Consider the following 14050-nt stretch of genomic DNA (forward strand, 5'->3'; position numbering starts at 1 on the left):
ACAAGACAAAATGGTTGGTCTGGACTGAATTGGATGGAGAATTTAGAGAAGCCTGGAGTGTGAAACGAGAAAGTCTTTAAAGCATGGCCATGGGTGTGACTAACATGGACAATAAGGACTAGGGGAAAGACATTTTTGAAAGAAATTTTGTGACACATTGGGAAGGTTTCCCCCTTGGATATTTTTGTGCAAGACTGGAGTAGGATTCACAGTACTTTTAAATATTTTCTTGGACTCTAGACAGTTTTTTTGTTCATTTAATTAGATCAGGGGACAGCTGGGTATACAAGGGGTACAATTGTATTATAAACAGATCAGACAACAACATATAAAGATATAGAGAGAAAATGTACAAATATGAAAACATAGTTTATGTTTTATGTTTAGGAAAATTTATTGAAAAATAGACATCAAACCGTTAACAGCAGTCACCTCTACAAAGTCAGACTAGGTGAGGGAAAGCAGAAGATATGGTCAGGAGACTTTTTTCGTATATACACCTATATATCATATATATATATATATATATATATATATATATATATATATGCATCTTTTGTAATTTTTAAAGATTGGCCCTGAGCTAACATCTGTTGCCATTTCCTTTTTTTTTTTCCTTCTCCAAAGCCCCCCAGTACACAGTTGTATATTCTAGCTGTAGGTCCTTCTAGTTCTGCTATGTGGGACGCCGCCTCAGCATGGCTTGATGAGTGGTGCTAGGTCTGCACCCAGGATCCGAACTCGTGAAACCCCAGGCCACTGAAGCAGAGCGAGCAAGCTTAACCACTGGGCCATGGGGCTGGCCCCTGTAATATAATTTTTAGCTGAAACAAATGAAGAAAATAAATGTAAGATATTACCTCTTCAAAAATGTAACATTTTCTTATTTATGACTGTTAAATAAAAACTGTGTGTTACAGGTAATTTTTTTTCTTCATATCAAATCCCTCTTGTAGTCAATAAAGACTATGTTTGTAAGCATATACAAGTCTATGCAAGTCTTGTATATGCGTATACAAGTATACAAGACTATGTTTATATACATATACAGATGCCCTTCAACTAAAACATTGAAATAATTGCAGCAAAGATGTTTTTTAAGATGAAAGTAAGCATGTAACTATTCAATTCCCTCACTCAATTCTCAAGTATATACACATACGGAAAGCTCAATTTTCACTAAAAACTTTTTTCTGGAAAAGCTCCTCTGGACATGTTTAGTCTTCTACTCTCTAAACGAATATTCAGAGAAAATGTTTTTATATTGTATTGTCAGATCTTTTCATGTAATGGGCTAGAAGAAGAGGACATCAAAAATGATGTCAAACAAAGTAATACTCTGTAGATTCTTAATAAATAAAAATTTTAAGGTAGTAAGTTTTGAAATCCAACAATAATGACTTTAAAAATAAGGGACTGCTCTCCAAATATGTTTAGACAAATGAGATGTGTGGAGAGGAGTCTCGATAAGAGTTGTGAATTCTAGCGCCATCTAGCAAACATGCTGGGTAACATCACTAACATTCTCGGTAACATCTAACAAAGCAAGGCTAACGGTCCTTGAATTCTGCGTTGTCAACCTTGGAAAACCCACTTAAGCATTCCTTAGATTTTGTAGAGTTCTGAACTTGGTATACAGCCTTTCAAAAGGCAAGGGGAGAAATACACTTTTCAATTTCTTCACGCTTGGTATAGGAAGATGTCTTGAAAAAGAATCAACATTAGTTGACTATAAATTTGATAATATATAAGTGACTTCACTCTCATAAGAACATTGATATCATTTTATTTCTTAATAAAAGTTTAATCTTGCTAAATTCTCTAATTTGTCATGTGGGCTATTTTTAGTCATTAAAGTAACAAGAAAAGGAAACACATTTTCTTCTGCTGGCCTCCCCCCACTCCTCCCCACACATACACTTTAACTTACGAATATTTCTTATACATGCCCGTATGTAGTGTTTGTCAATCTATCCAAACCTCAGCTAAGCAATAATTTTTCAAGCAAAAGTATGTATTTAAGCATAAGTTTGTGAACAAAATGAGTTAAACTCAAAAGTCTCTTGACCTTCCAAACCTTAAGGTCTAGATAAATGTCACCAAAAATATGGAAATACAGTATCTGATACTTTGCTGCTAAAATTCCTAAAGTAGGAGAGTGCAAATGTATGTTTTAATGATGAAATCCAGTGTTGTAATCCCAGATGGATTTCACCAATATCATAAAAAAGTCACTTTATAAGAGAAAAGACATGAATGAATGACTAGAAGAATTAATAAATAAAATTTCTATCAACCAGAGAAAAGATATGAAAAACAATATTAATACATTAATTTCGACTTACAAAGAATGTCTTCAAAAAACTCATATATGCAGCCTTCAAAAAGCCTATATGATGTTGCTTTCACAGTTCTCCAGCAGCAAGAAAAATATGGATAATACGTGACCTTATTGGACTACAATACATAGCCTTTTATATCTTCAGATACAGAGAGATGTGGAAGATGTTGCTTAAGTATGGAAGACCAACAAAATCGGATACCATTTATATCAGTCAGGGTCTGATCAACAGACAGGAATTATATAGGAATTTGAATGACAAATGTTTAATATAAAGGTTTATTAAATTCAACAGGGAATTGGCTAGTAAGAAACAAGGAAAACACTAAGGAGTATAGAAAGAGCAGATAAAGGAGCAGCCGTACCCTTAGGGCTGAGCCAGAGCTCCATGGAACACTCTCCCCGACCAGGGCTGATGCAGACCTCACTGGAGAGGGTGCAGTTATGGCTCATTGGATGGCAGAGCAGTTGCTAAGCTGCTGTGCCAGCAGAACTTCCTGGAAATTTGCCCTTTGGGGTGATGGGGGAAGCCACCCACAAGGTGTCCTTCACTGGTGGCTTTGCTGTAAAGCCACCTGAAGGGGTGCCAGGAGAAGCTGCATTTATGCTACAGGAACCAGGTGCTAGAGAAGAAGTTGCAAATGTGACAAAAGCCAGACCTTGGAGAAGCCATGTGTGCTACAGGAGTCCAGAGAGGCGCACACTTGGGCCAGTAAAAGAAAGTCCTTCCTCCAGTGACCCTACAGCACCCTTCACTGACAAACCATAACAACTTTCAGCCAGGCAACGGAGCCCAGCTTCCCTATCATAGAGCAGGCATTCAAGTGTGGGTTTGAGTTGAGAGGTAATACATTCATAGCTGGTGCACCATTCTTTATTTGTACCCACTGTCACACATCACATCATGCTTTAGAAATTGCTTGTTCTCAGCTCACTGGTTTTCTCTAACTTAGTTTCCACAAGAGCTTTCTTATCGGTTTAGCTGCCTTTGGTCTCCACTTCTAAATCTATAGAGCACTCTCAGATTGATTTCCCTAAACCATCAATCCACTTTGTCTTTATGCTTCTCAAAAGCCTTCAATGGACTCATATGGCCTAGAGTAGTGATCCTAAAGTTCTTAGGTATGAAAACCTCTTTGTAATATCAACAATTTTGTACAGATCACCACATGACACTAGTTTTACTATCAGAACATTTTAATTGAAAAAAATAGATGATAAAATGCTATAATAAATTTAGACATGTAACTTGTATATTTATATGTCTAAATATATATTTAGACATATAATTTGTATTTTTCTAAGTCAGATCACCTACAGACAAGTATAAACAGTAGCTCACATACATGTGAGAGACGAATCTATTCAGTGCCCGGGCTATGCTTGGTATGCATATGGCTCAGAGATCCCCTTACAATAATAACTCCAGGGTCCCCAAAGGTCTCAGGCCCACAAGTTGTGATCCACTAACCTAAAATCAATTCCAGTCCCTTCAACTCAGCATTGAACTTTTCAGAATCTGACCCAACCTACCTTTAGAACTATCATTCGCTGACTTCCCACATCTCTCCATTCAATTTGCTATAATCATTGTGCCCTGAACATATCTTAGGATACCCTAAGCCCTGGTTCCACCTTGAGAACATGACTTCATCCTTCCTTTTTATCCAAAACTTACCTTTCTCCAAGGCCCACATTATATCCCTCTTCCACGTTGCTTTTCTTGGCCACGGTAGCAGATGTGTCTGTAGATTCTCAGAAACTTCACTCCCTTTCTAAGCCCTCTCCTGTACAGAAGGGGATGAAATCCTGGAAACTGCACTTCCAGGCTTTTTTTAGCAGAGCTCGTTGGATTCTACCAATAAGGAACAGAACCGGAAGGCAGGTGAACATGCTGGTATTCCCCTGCGGCATCTGCGGGTAGATGAGTGGGTACACTCACGTGGCAAATGTGGTGTATGGTCAGAGGCACTCCCTTCTCTGTGCCGCTTTTGCACTCTGCATATAACTATCACATCACGTACCACATTGTACTATGGTGTTTAGTTTACCTGATTATTTCGCCCAGCAGACTGAGGACTCCCCAAGAATAAAATGATCCTCCTGAGAATCAGCCACTCCAATGTCTCAGACAGCTGAGCTCTTCAGTGGTAGCTCCCCTGTGACTCCTGCAGTTTCAGGTCTCCGGAAAGCCAGCACTCCCTAGCCCTTCCAACATTTGTGTGGGCCTCTAAGTCCCTGCATTAAACTGCTTTCTACTCAATCTACCTACATAGGCTTCACTCCTCTGAATTGCTATAAGGCCTTAACACAGTTGTTTACTGCTGTGCTCTGAGTTCTTTCTTCATATGTATTCAGATCATCTCCACAACTAAGCTTCTTAAAAAGACTGAGTTTTGTGTTTCTTTATGTACAATATAGCATCTTCCCTTGTAAGCAGTTTTTCAATAAATAAGTATTGATTTGATTTGATTTAACTAAATATAGGTATTTAATGAAATGATGGCATATCAGACTTATATCTTAGGAAAAATTAGATGGACTTTCAAACTGCCAAGTCAATACTTAAGAGTGTCAATGGTTTAGAACTTTTCAGTGTTCCTTTCTCTCCCATCCCTGTTTTGAATAAAGTTGCTGACTTCCATTCTAAGTATCTGCCAACATTCTTGAATGGACAACTTTGGGTCAGTTAGGCTGTCCCAGCACTTCCTGCTTTGCATCTTGGTCCTCAGCATTTCATAGTCTTCCACATGGTAAAGCTCCTTGCCTCTATCGGATTTTACCTAACTGCCCTGAATGGCTACCCTTCCCCACTTCTTTTTCTTTCTACCACCAGACATAAAATAATATTAAGAGATCCATTTTATTAAATGTGAAGAAGGATAAAGCTTTTACCCTTGAGCTACAAACACACCTTTTGCTGCTTCTGGAAATCTAGCTGTAGCGAGTTGAATAGCATTCCCCCAAATTCATGTCCATCCAGAACCTAGAATCTGACCTTGTTTTGAAGTAGGGTCTTTGCAGATGTAAAATTAGTTAATGACCTCGAGACAAAATCATTCTTGATTTAGAGTGGGCCCTATATCCAATGACTGGCGTGTTTATAATGAGAAGAGAGAATACAGAGAGACACAGGGGAGGAGGCCACAAAAGGATGGAGGCAGAGAGCAGAGTGATGGATGCTGCTAGACCAACAAACACCTGGGGCCACCAGAAGCTGGAGGAGGCAAGGAAGGATTCTACCCTAGAACCTTCTCAGGAAGCATGCCTCTGCTGACACCTTGTTTTAAGCAAGCCAGTTTGTGCTACTTGGTATAGCTGGTATTTTTCACGTAAGTCAATACAGCCTTGTAGGCATAAATAAATATATTAAATTGTGAGAAACATCACTGTACATGCTGCGAAGCACGAAGTATTCTTAACACATACCCTCTACTGTCTTTTAGGACCACCTTCAGGAAACTAAATAAAGCATCTCCTGGCGAAAGGACTTCCTGGCTAATAGTTTATTAGGAAAGTCAATTTGGCGTTTGCCATTTAGAAGTTGCTTTCCAAGACAGAATTATCATCATAAAATTAAACTACTTTCCACCTTCTAGAGAGAATACTTTAGTCATTATTTAAAAACTTGAATTTTCAGTGAAGACATAATTCTGCTTCCCCTCTGGGGGTAGGACAGCTGAAAAAAACATTGCACAGCCCACAAGCATCCTTGCCCCTCCTCCCGAACTCATCATACTTCTGAGATTTATATTCTAAGGGGAGCGATAGAACACAAAGCCCCAGGCAGAATCAGCCACGCCCTGTTCGGTGCCCTCTTTGCACTCCATACGTAGCTCCATTTTATCACGCTATGTTGTTATTATTGGTTTACCTGACTGTTCTTCCCAAAAGACTGAGCACTCTACAAGGGCAGGAATGTTGGTAACTCATCCTCATCCTCCCGGGCCCTGGCATCACACTTGGCAACACTTGATGCCTGATAAATGCTCAGCTAATTAAACTGTTGACCTAGCTTTATTCATAACGGAATAGACAAATTTAAAACACATTGCTAAATTGCAGTCCTGAAATTGAACATTTATTCTCAAAGCAGATGCAGTAAATATATTATTATTTACAAAATGTATTTTATGTACCATCCCTTTCTCAAAAGAAAGCAGCAGAACTCAGCAATTAATTACCCAAACCTAATGAGGGGTATGTTCAGAAGTTACTGAAGCCTGGTAGTTATCAAAAGATCTAACAGCCTGGGTGATAGCAAATTCAAGACATTTTTCCTCTTCATGTGCCATCCTCCCATAAAGCAGGTTTCAAGTATAATGATTATGTGTGGCTGAAGGACAAAGAGTTTTGCCTAGAAGTCAAACAAAGCCAGAGGTCAAATCTTCCAAATTCTCTGGCCTGGAGTCTTAAGCACATTTCACACCCCCTACATTTAAAATTGATAATGAATGTGTAAAAAATATTCTAAGGTGGCTCTAAAGTTTTTCTAAATCCTCAAAATTGCTATATAAAGAGACGACAGGCTATAGCTAGCATGCCTGTCTCTGAGAACATACCACCAGTCTAATTTTAGGCCACTGCTAATGGCTTTTAGAAGCAGATACTAAAAAAACAGCTTCAGACAAAATATCCTTGAAAGTGAAGAAATTGGGAGATTCAAGACAGGTATCCCAATAGAGAAAGAGTATCTAGAATCTTGGTCGCGGGAATTTGACTAAGAGTAGGGGCTTAAAGAAGAGCTCACACTTGCAGGTTTTCCAGTTTCCAGAAGGCAGCCTCTAAAACGGCCCCAGTGATCCCTGTCTCTTAACATTCATGCCCTTGTGTAGCCCCTCCCCTTGAGCGTGGGCTGGACCTAGAGAATGGTTTCTAACAACTAGGACATAGCAAAAATAATGGGATGTCACTTCTAGGATTAGGTTACAGAGAGATTGTGCCTTCCATTTTGGTCTGCACTCCTTCACTCTCTTCTCACTCACTAGTAGAAAGCTAGTAGAAAGAAAGCTAGTAGCCATGTTGTGAGCTGCCCTATGGAGAGTTCTATGTGGCAAGAAACTCAGGCCTTCTGTCCCACAGCCCACTAGGAACAGAGCCTAATCAACAACCACTTGAGGGAGCCTGGAAGATTCACCCCTATTTGAGCCTTGAGATACCGGTCACCCTGGCCACCATCTTGATTTTAGCCTTGTGAGACACCCTGTGCCAGAGGAATTCAGCTAAGCCACACCCAGATTCCTGACTCACAGAAACTGTGATATAATAAATGTATATTGTTGTAAGACACTCAATTTTAGGGTAATTGGTTACACTGCAGTAGGTAACTAATATATAGCTCAAATCCCATTTCTAGTATTAGGTACATCCTTACTTTTCAAAGCACATATCCTGAATTTTGTTTGTGTGAGGAAAGTACTCTGACTCCTTGGATGGAAGTACAGACCGCTCTCTTAGGAGCCAAGAACTTTTTCAGATACATAAACTGAAGGAACAAATCATTATAATCAAGGACTGGGCTATCTCCCCTCCAGAAAGGCCAATCAGGGAGAGTGTGGCAAAACTGACCTAATGGTAGTCTCCTTATGTCATGAAATCATAGGATCCAATGGATCCATAGGACCCATTCATTCATCATCTGATGACCAGTAGTGGAAACAAAATTATTTTATTCTTTAAACATCTAACCAGAGTCATGCGTTGCTTAACAAAGGGGATATGTTCCGAGAAATGTGTCCTTAGGCGATTTTGTCATTGTGTGAGCTTCATAGAGTGTATTTACACAAACCTGGATGGAATAGCCTACTACACACCTAGGCTATAGGTACTAATCTTAAAGGACCATTGTCATTTATGCAGTCTGTCATTGACCAAAGCGTCATTAGGCAGTGCATGACTGTTCAGCGCGATGGTTTATATGAGAACTGGAAATCACCAAGAACTGCCTCTCCGTCTCCTCTGAAGCACTAGAGATACCCTCTCCATGCACAAAATTGATACTAAGTACTTATTCTGTGAAGGAACATAATTGCCTGGCTGCTACGAGGCAACATTTTATTTCAGATTCTATTCATTGCTTACTCATTTCCCCAAACAATTTCCCTTGTGCTCAAAATTTCTAATACAATAGAGTACTTTATTAGATAATGTTTACTAATAAACCAAAGGCAAGGGTAACTATTAAAAAAGATGGAGTATTCAATTAGAACAGCTTAATTACAATGTGACTTTGAATAGAGTCCCAGCTTGTAATTTGATCTGATAGCAACGTCAAGCGTTTGTTCAAAATAAGACGTCACACATTTGGCTCTTTCCAGATTTAAATGGATGAGCTGGACACCACAGAGTTTATACATAGATTCTTGGTCTCTAGGCTTTGACAAATAATGCTTAGATTTCTATGTTTTGTCATGGGAAATACCATATTACGACACCCATTTAGAACATATATGCTTTTAGGTCCCTCGACTTCAGCTGCCATCATGAGGTTTTGTATTAATGGTTCTCAAGGAGGGGAAAAGATCAGAACTTGCCATTTGAGGTCTGTTCTTCATTCCCTTTTCTATTTTCCTTCTTTCAATGTACCAATATATCTAAAGTAGAAAAGACGCATGAACCCTTTCCCTCGGATCTTTTTTCAAGTTCTCCTTTTTAATGGATAGAATGTTCTGAAGACTCACTTAACTTCTCCCTCTCTCTCTATCAATCCTGACTGAGCCAGTCACACTATTAAATGATGACGTTGTCCAGCTGGAAGACTGAGCGGATGCCTGCTGTAATCTACAAACTTTCCATTAACCCGTCTCTTGGACAAATATTGAACAAATCACTAGCTACCAGATATTGGTGACTGCTGAAACACTGTTCAGGCTGTCATAAGACCTCACCTTTGCTTATTGATAATAATTTGTCAGGCCTCTCTTGACATTGTATTTTTGCTGTTATATCTGACAGATTTTTTCCTTGAAATCTCATACCCTATTCAAAGAAGGAATAAATGATGTTTCATTCACATAAACTCTACTAAATTATTTACTACCTTATATAGGTCTATGACAAGTCTGACAAATTGAGGTGGAAATAATCTGGAAATTTTCCAAAGGAAAATATGAATTACATTGATATTTGGGAAAAAATTAACTCCTTAGATCTAAGTTATTTATTTTTTTCAGTTAAGTGCTACTACTTTGCCTCTGGTCAGATGGTCTGATCCCCAAAACACCAGGCTTTCACCCTACAATCCGTTCTCCAAATTACCACCAGAGAGATCAGTCCAAAATACAAATATTTTCTTATTTCTATACTTAGAATTCTTCAATGCTCCCTATTATCTTCAGGATAAGGTTAATATGCCTTAGAATGATATATAAGGCCCTTAATTACCTGGATTACCTGAATTCTACCAGCCTCTTTAGTCTCACTCTGTCCACTTCTCCCTTCACAGCCTGTTCTTCAGCCTCATGCAATTCTTTGCAGTCCTGACCTCGCCACATTCTCTCCCACTCTGTCCCATAGGACTTTTGTTCCTTCCACCTAGGTCACTGTCTATCCTCTCAACTTTACCTTAGCGACCCAGCCCTACACCTTCTTCAAATTTCAGCTCTGGTAACTTCCACCTAGAAACTCCTTCATTTTTGCTTCCTATATCAGCTAAATATCCACCCTATTTTCTTACCTAGCATTCTATTCCAGCCTCTACCATCACACTTATCACACTGTCTGGTCATTGACAGTTTGTGTCTCTGAATCCTCAACTAATTGTGAAGTTCTGAGGACAGGTGTTGCATCTTAGTTTTTATTTTTTTTTTTCTGCAAAACAAAGTATCTGGAATATAGTTGACACTCAATAAACATTTTTTGAATTTTCTAGTATGTTTATAATCTCTCAGAAGTAGTTTTGGGAAAAGATCTTTCTTTTAAGAGAATGATAAGAGAAAAAAGCCATAGCAGGACAAATTATTCAGAAATTGCCATTTATATGGTCCTATAAAATGAGTATTTGTAAACTTTGGGAAACAAATATCCCATGAAACTTTGAATGAATCAGTTGTTGTCTTGCCAATCAAATGCAGGAAAGGTCAGCAGGATAAGAAATTAAGGGTCATGTCACTTTTTTTTTTTTTTTTTTGAGGAAGACCAGCCCTGAGCTAATATCTGCTGCCAATCCTCCTCTTTTTTGTTGCTGAGGAAGACTGGCCCTGAGCTAACATCTGTGCCCATCTTCATCTACTTTATATGTAGGACACCTGCCACAGCATGGCCTGATATGCTGTGTGTATGTCTGCACCTGGGATTCGAATCAGCAAACCCCAGGCTGCCAAAGCGGAACGTGCAAACTTAACTGCTGCCACCAGGCCGGCCCCTCGTGCCACTTTTGATCAGATAAAAGCCAAAGTTATCAAACTAAAAACAGAGAATTAATACCCGTCCTTGAGATGTGGAATAAAGAAACTCATGTAATACATATATATTGTAAACTAAATGTGCAAAAATAATTTCTTCTCAAGAACTCCATCTTAGGATCTTCCCCAGGTCTATCCAGTGAAATTCACCATACAACAAATTTTATGCTATGAGGGGGTAAAATTTCCTGAGAAACGAACAATTCAAACACTTTTCAACTTCTAGAGTAAAAGGCAAGCCAGTGTCTACAGTTTGAAACAGCAATTATTTCAGAAATATTCTTGTGATTTATTTCATTTTACCTTTCACTATTTTTTGAAATTGTCTCCTATAAAGAAAAGCATTACAAACATATTTTTTCCTTCCACTGTGGTCCCAACAAGCTCTGCCGAAGGTTAAGTTAAAATCTGAAGGAATCTGAAGCGGTGGAGACGCCTAGGTACTTACATAGGTAAATACTGTCTTATTTCCCCAAATTAAAAAATTGGCCAAGATCAGCTGAGCCCTGTGGGTACAAATCTGAGGCGAGGTAAAGCCCCAGATGGCATGTATTAGGCTAAGGTAAACCCATATAACCTAATAGACCTTACATCAAAGAACACACCTGATTTGGACTGTTCTAGAGGATATCAAGAAGCAAACATTTACTCTGCGGTGACTCTAAGATAACCAAATCACTCAACCTACGCTGCAAACGCCTGTAATGATCCCATGCTAATCACGGTCAATGAAACCACATTAGTCTTGCACACCATCGTGTCCCCAGAACCTTGAATAATGCATGACATATAGTGGATGCTCAAAAAATATTTGGCAATGAATGGATTAATAATTGAATGAATGAACAGGGATGTTGTGCAACTAAGTCCAACTGCCCAGGACAACACTTAACTAGACTCCATATGCTGCCTATGGACCTTAAATTAGTTGACTTTTTTTGGCCAGTGTGTTCACCAGTATCTTGCCTGCCACCCCCAGGTATAGCCAAGTTGAAACAATCTTCCCAGTGTAGACATTCTAACAAACAAGTAAGCATTTGTGACTGGGATTAAACACTGAGGTGACTCTCCTGATCCTTGTGCCACTTCTAAATCTCAGCTCAAGGGCAATCTCCTAAGAAAGCTCTCCTGCTCCCTCCCTCCCACAGAACTGACCTCTCCCGCTCTTATATCCCCTCTATACCCTGCATACTCTTACACATCTTTTAATCGTGAAATACGACGCACAGAAAAATGTATATTGCTGTACAGTTTCACAAATTACAACAAACTTCACAATTTAACAAATTATATCACAGTGGATCCCCATATAGCACTCACCAAGGTCAAAATATTGAACATCATCAGCATCAGAGAACACCCCCAGCGTGTCCCTTCCTGATCTCAAATCCCTCCCTCCCCTGCAGTAACCCCTATCCCGACTATTCTGATCATTGGTCCTTGCTTTGCGCTATAGTTTTGCCTCTTAAGCAGGAATCTCTAGCCAATATGGTTTACTTTTGTCTATTTATGTCTTGTTCTTTCATAGACATTGCGTTTTTAGAATTCATATATGTTGCAGGTAGCTGCAGTTTTTCCATTTTCACTGCTGAATGTTATTCCATTACATGAATAAACAATTTGTGTATTCGTTTTGCCATCGACGGACGCGAGGCAGGATCCCATTTGGGGCTGTTACAAGCAACGCTGCACATTCTTGTCAAGTGCACCACAGTGCACATAAGCATACATTTCAACAATGAGGTACATCTCTGAGAGAGGAATTTCTGGCTCTGCACACCTGCACATTACCAGATTCCATCAAAACATTTTCCAAAGTGTTTGGACCAATGTTCACTGCTTCCGGTTTTTGAAAGCTTTTATTGCTCCATGTTCTTGTCTTGGAATTATCCAACTTTTACATTTTCTCCAATCTAGTGAGTATGCAGTGGTTTCTCACTGAGATTTTGATAGGCTTTTTCTGATCCCCGATGAGAATGAACACCATTTTAAATGTACACCGGTCGATTAGGTTTCCTCATCTGTGAAGACTCTTGCTCATTTTTCTATTGGTTTGGCAGTCTTTTTCTTTTCTTTTTTTAATGATCTGTAACAATTCTCCACGTATTCTAAATATTTTGGTTAAAATTGCTGCCAATGGGTTCTCCCACCCTGTGGTTGCTTTTGTATGTCAATGAACAGAACTTCTTAATTTTCATGAAATCAACTTTATCAATCCTCTTTTAGCTAATGCCTTTTGTGTCATGTTGAAGAAATCACTTCCTGCCTGAGGTCATGAAGATATTCTCCTAATTATCTAGCACAAACTTTATTGTTTGTTTCTTTGTTTTTGCTGAGGAAGATTAGCCCCGAGCTAACATCTGTTGCCAATCTTCCTCCTTTTTTTTCTTGAGGAAGATTAACCCTGAGCTAACATCTGTGCCAATCGTCCTCCACTTTACTTGTGTGTTGCCACCACAGCGTGGCTGATGAGTGGTGTAAGCCCATGCCCAGGATCTGAACCCAAGAACCAGGGCCACCAAAGCAGAGCATTCCAAACTTAACCACAACACCGTAGGGCCAGCTCCTTATTGTTTTGTTTTTTTATATGAAAGTCTATAATCCACCTGGAAATGACTTTTGTGTTAGATGTGGCAGGGGATCCAATTTCATTTTCTGCAATAAAAGTGTTCTACTGTTCCAGCACCATTTATTGAAAATACCAGCCTTTCTCCCACTGCTCTGCAGTGTCACTTTGTCATAAATCTAGTGTCTATATACGCCTGGTTCTGTTTCCAGACACTGTAGTCTGCTCATTCCCCGTCTATCCTTGTGCTAATACCACATGGTATAAATTAATGGAGATTATATTAATTTGGCTATTCTTTAATCTCTATAGCTTCATATAAATTTTTGAATCAACATTTCATATTCCACAAAAAAAAAAACTTACTGGAATTTTTATTGGATTTGAATTAAATGGATAGTTCAATTTAGGGAAAAGTCACATTTTGGCAAATTTGAATCTTCCAATCCATGACCAATGTCCATCTTTCCGCTTACTTCAGTCTTTTTAGTTTATTTTAATAAAGTTTTATAATTTTCTCTGTAGATTTATTTCTAGCTACTTGACATTTTAATCCTACAAAGTCTTTTTTGGGGGGAAGGAGGGTAGGAAGATTGGCCCTGAGCTAACATCTGTGCCAATCCTCTTCTATTTTCTGTGTAGGATGCTACCACAGCATGGCTTGATGAGCAGTGTGTAGGTCCATGCCTGGGATCAGAACCTGCATACCCCGGGCCACAGAAGCAGAGGGCACAAACTTAA

General features: G+C 39.1%; 1 long non-coding RNA gene across 1 annotated transcript in view; it reads right to left on the bottom strand.

The window, feature by feature from the left end:
- LOC138924327 (uncharacterized) overlaps positions 1 to 4240 on the bottom strand; it is an 87331-nt gene extending 83091 nt beyond the window's left edge. Inside the window, exon 1 of the long non-coding RNA XR_011439326.1 lies at positions 4020 to 4240. This is a non-coding gene — a long non-coding RNA (uncharacterized lncRNA). The remainder of the gene's footprint in view (positions 1 to 4019) is intronic.
- Positions 4241 to 14050: the final 9810 nt, after the last annotated feature.

This window comes from Equus caballus, chromosome 5 (genome assembly GCF_041296265.1).
Source record: "Equus caballus isolate H_3958 breed thoroughbred chromosome 5, TB-T2T, whole genome shotgun sequence".
NCBI classification, from domain to species: Eukaryota; Metazoa; Chordata; class Mammalia; order Perissodactyla; family Equidae; genus Equus; species Equus caballus.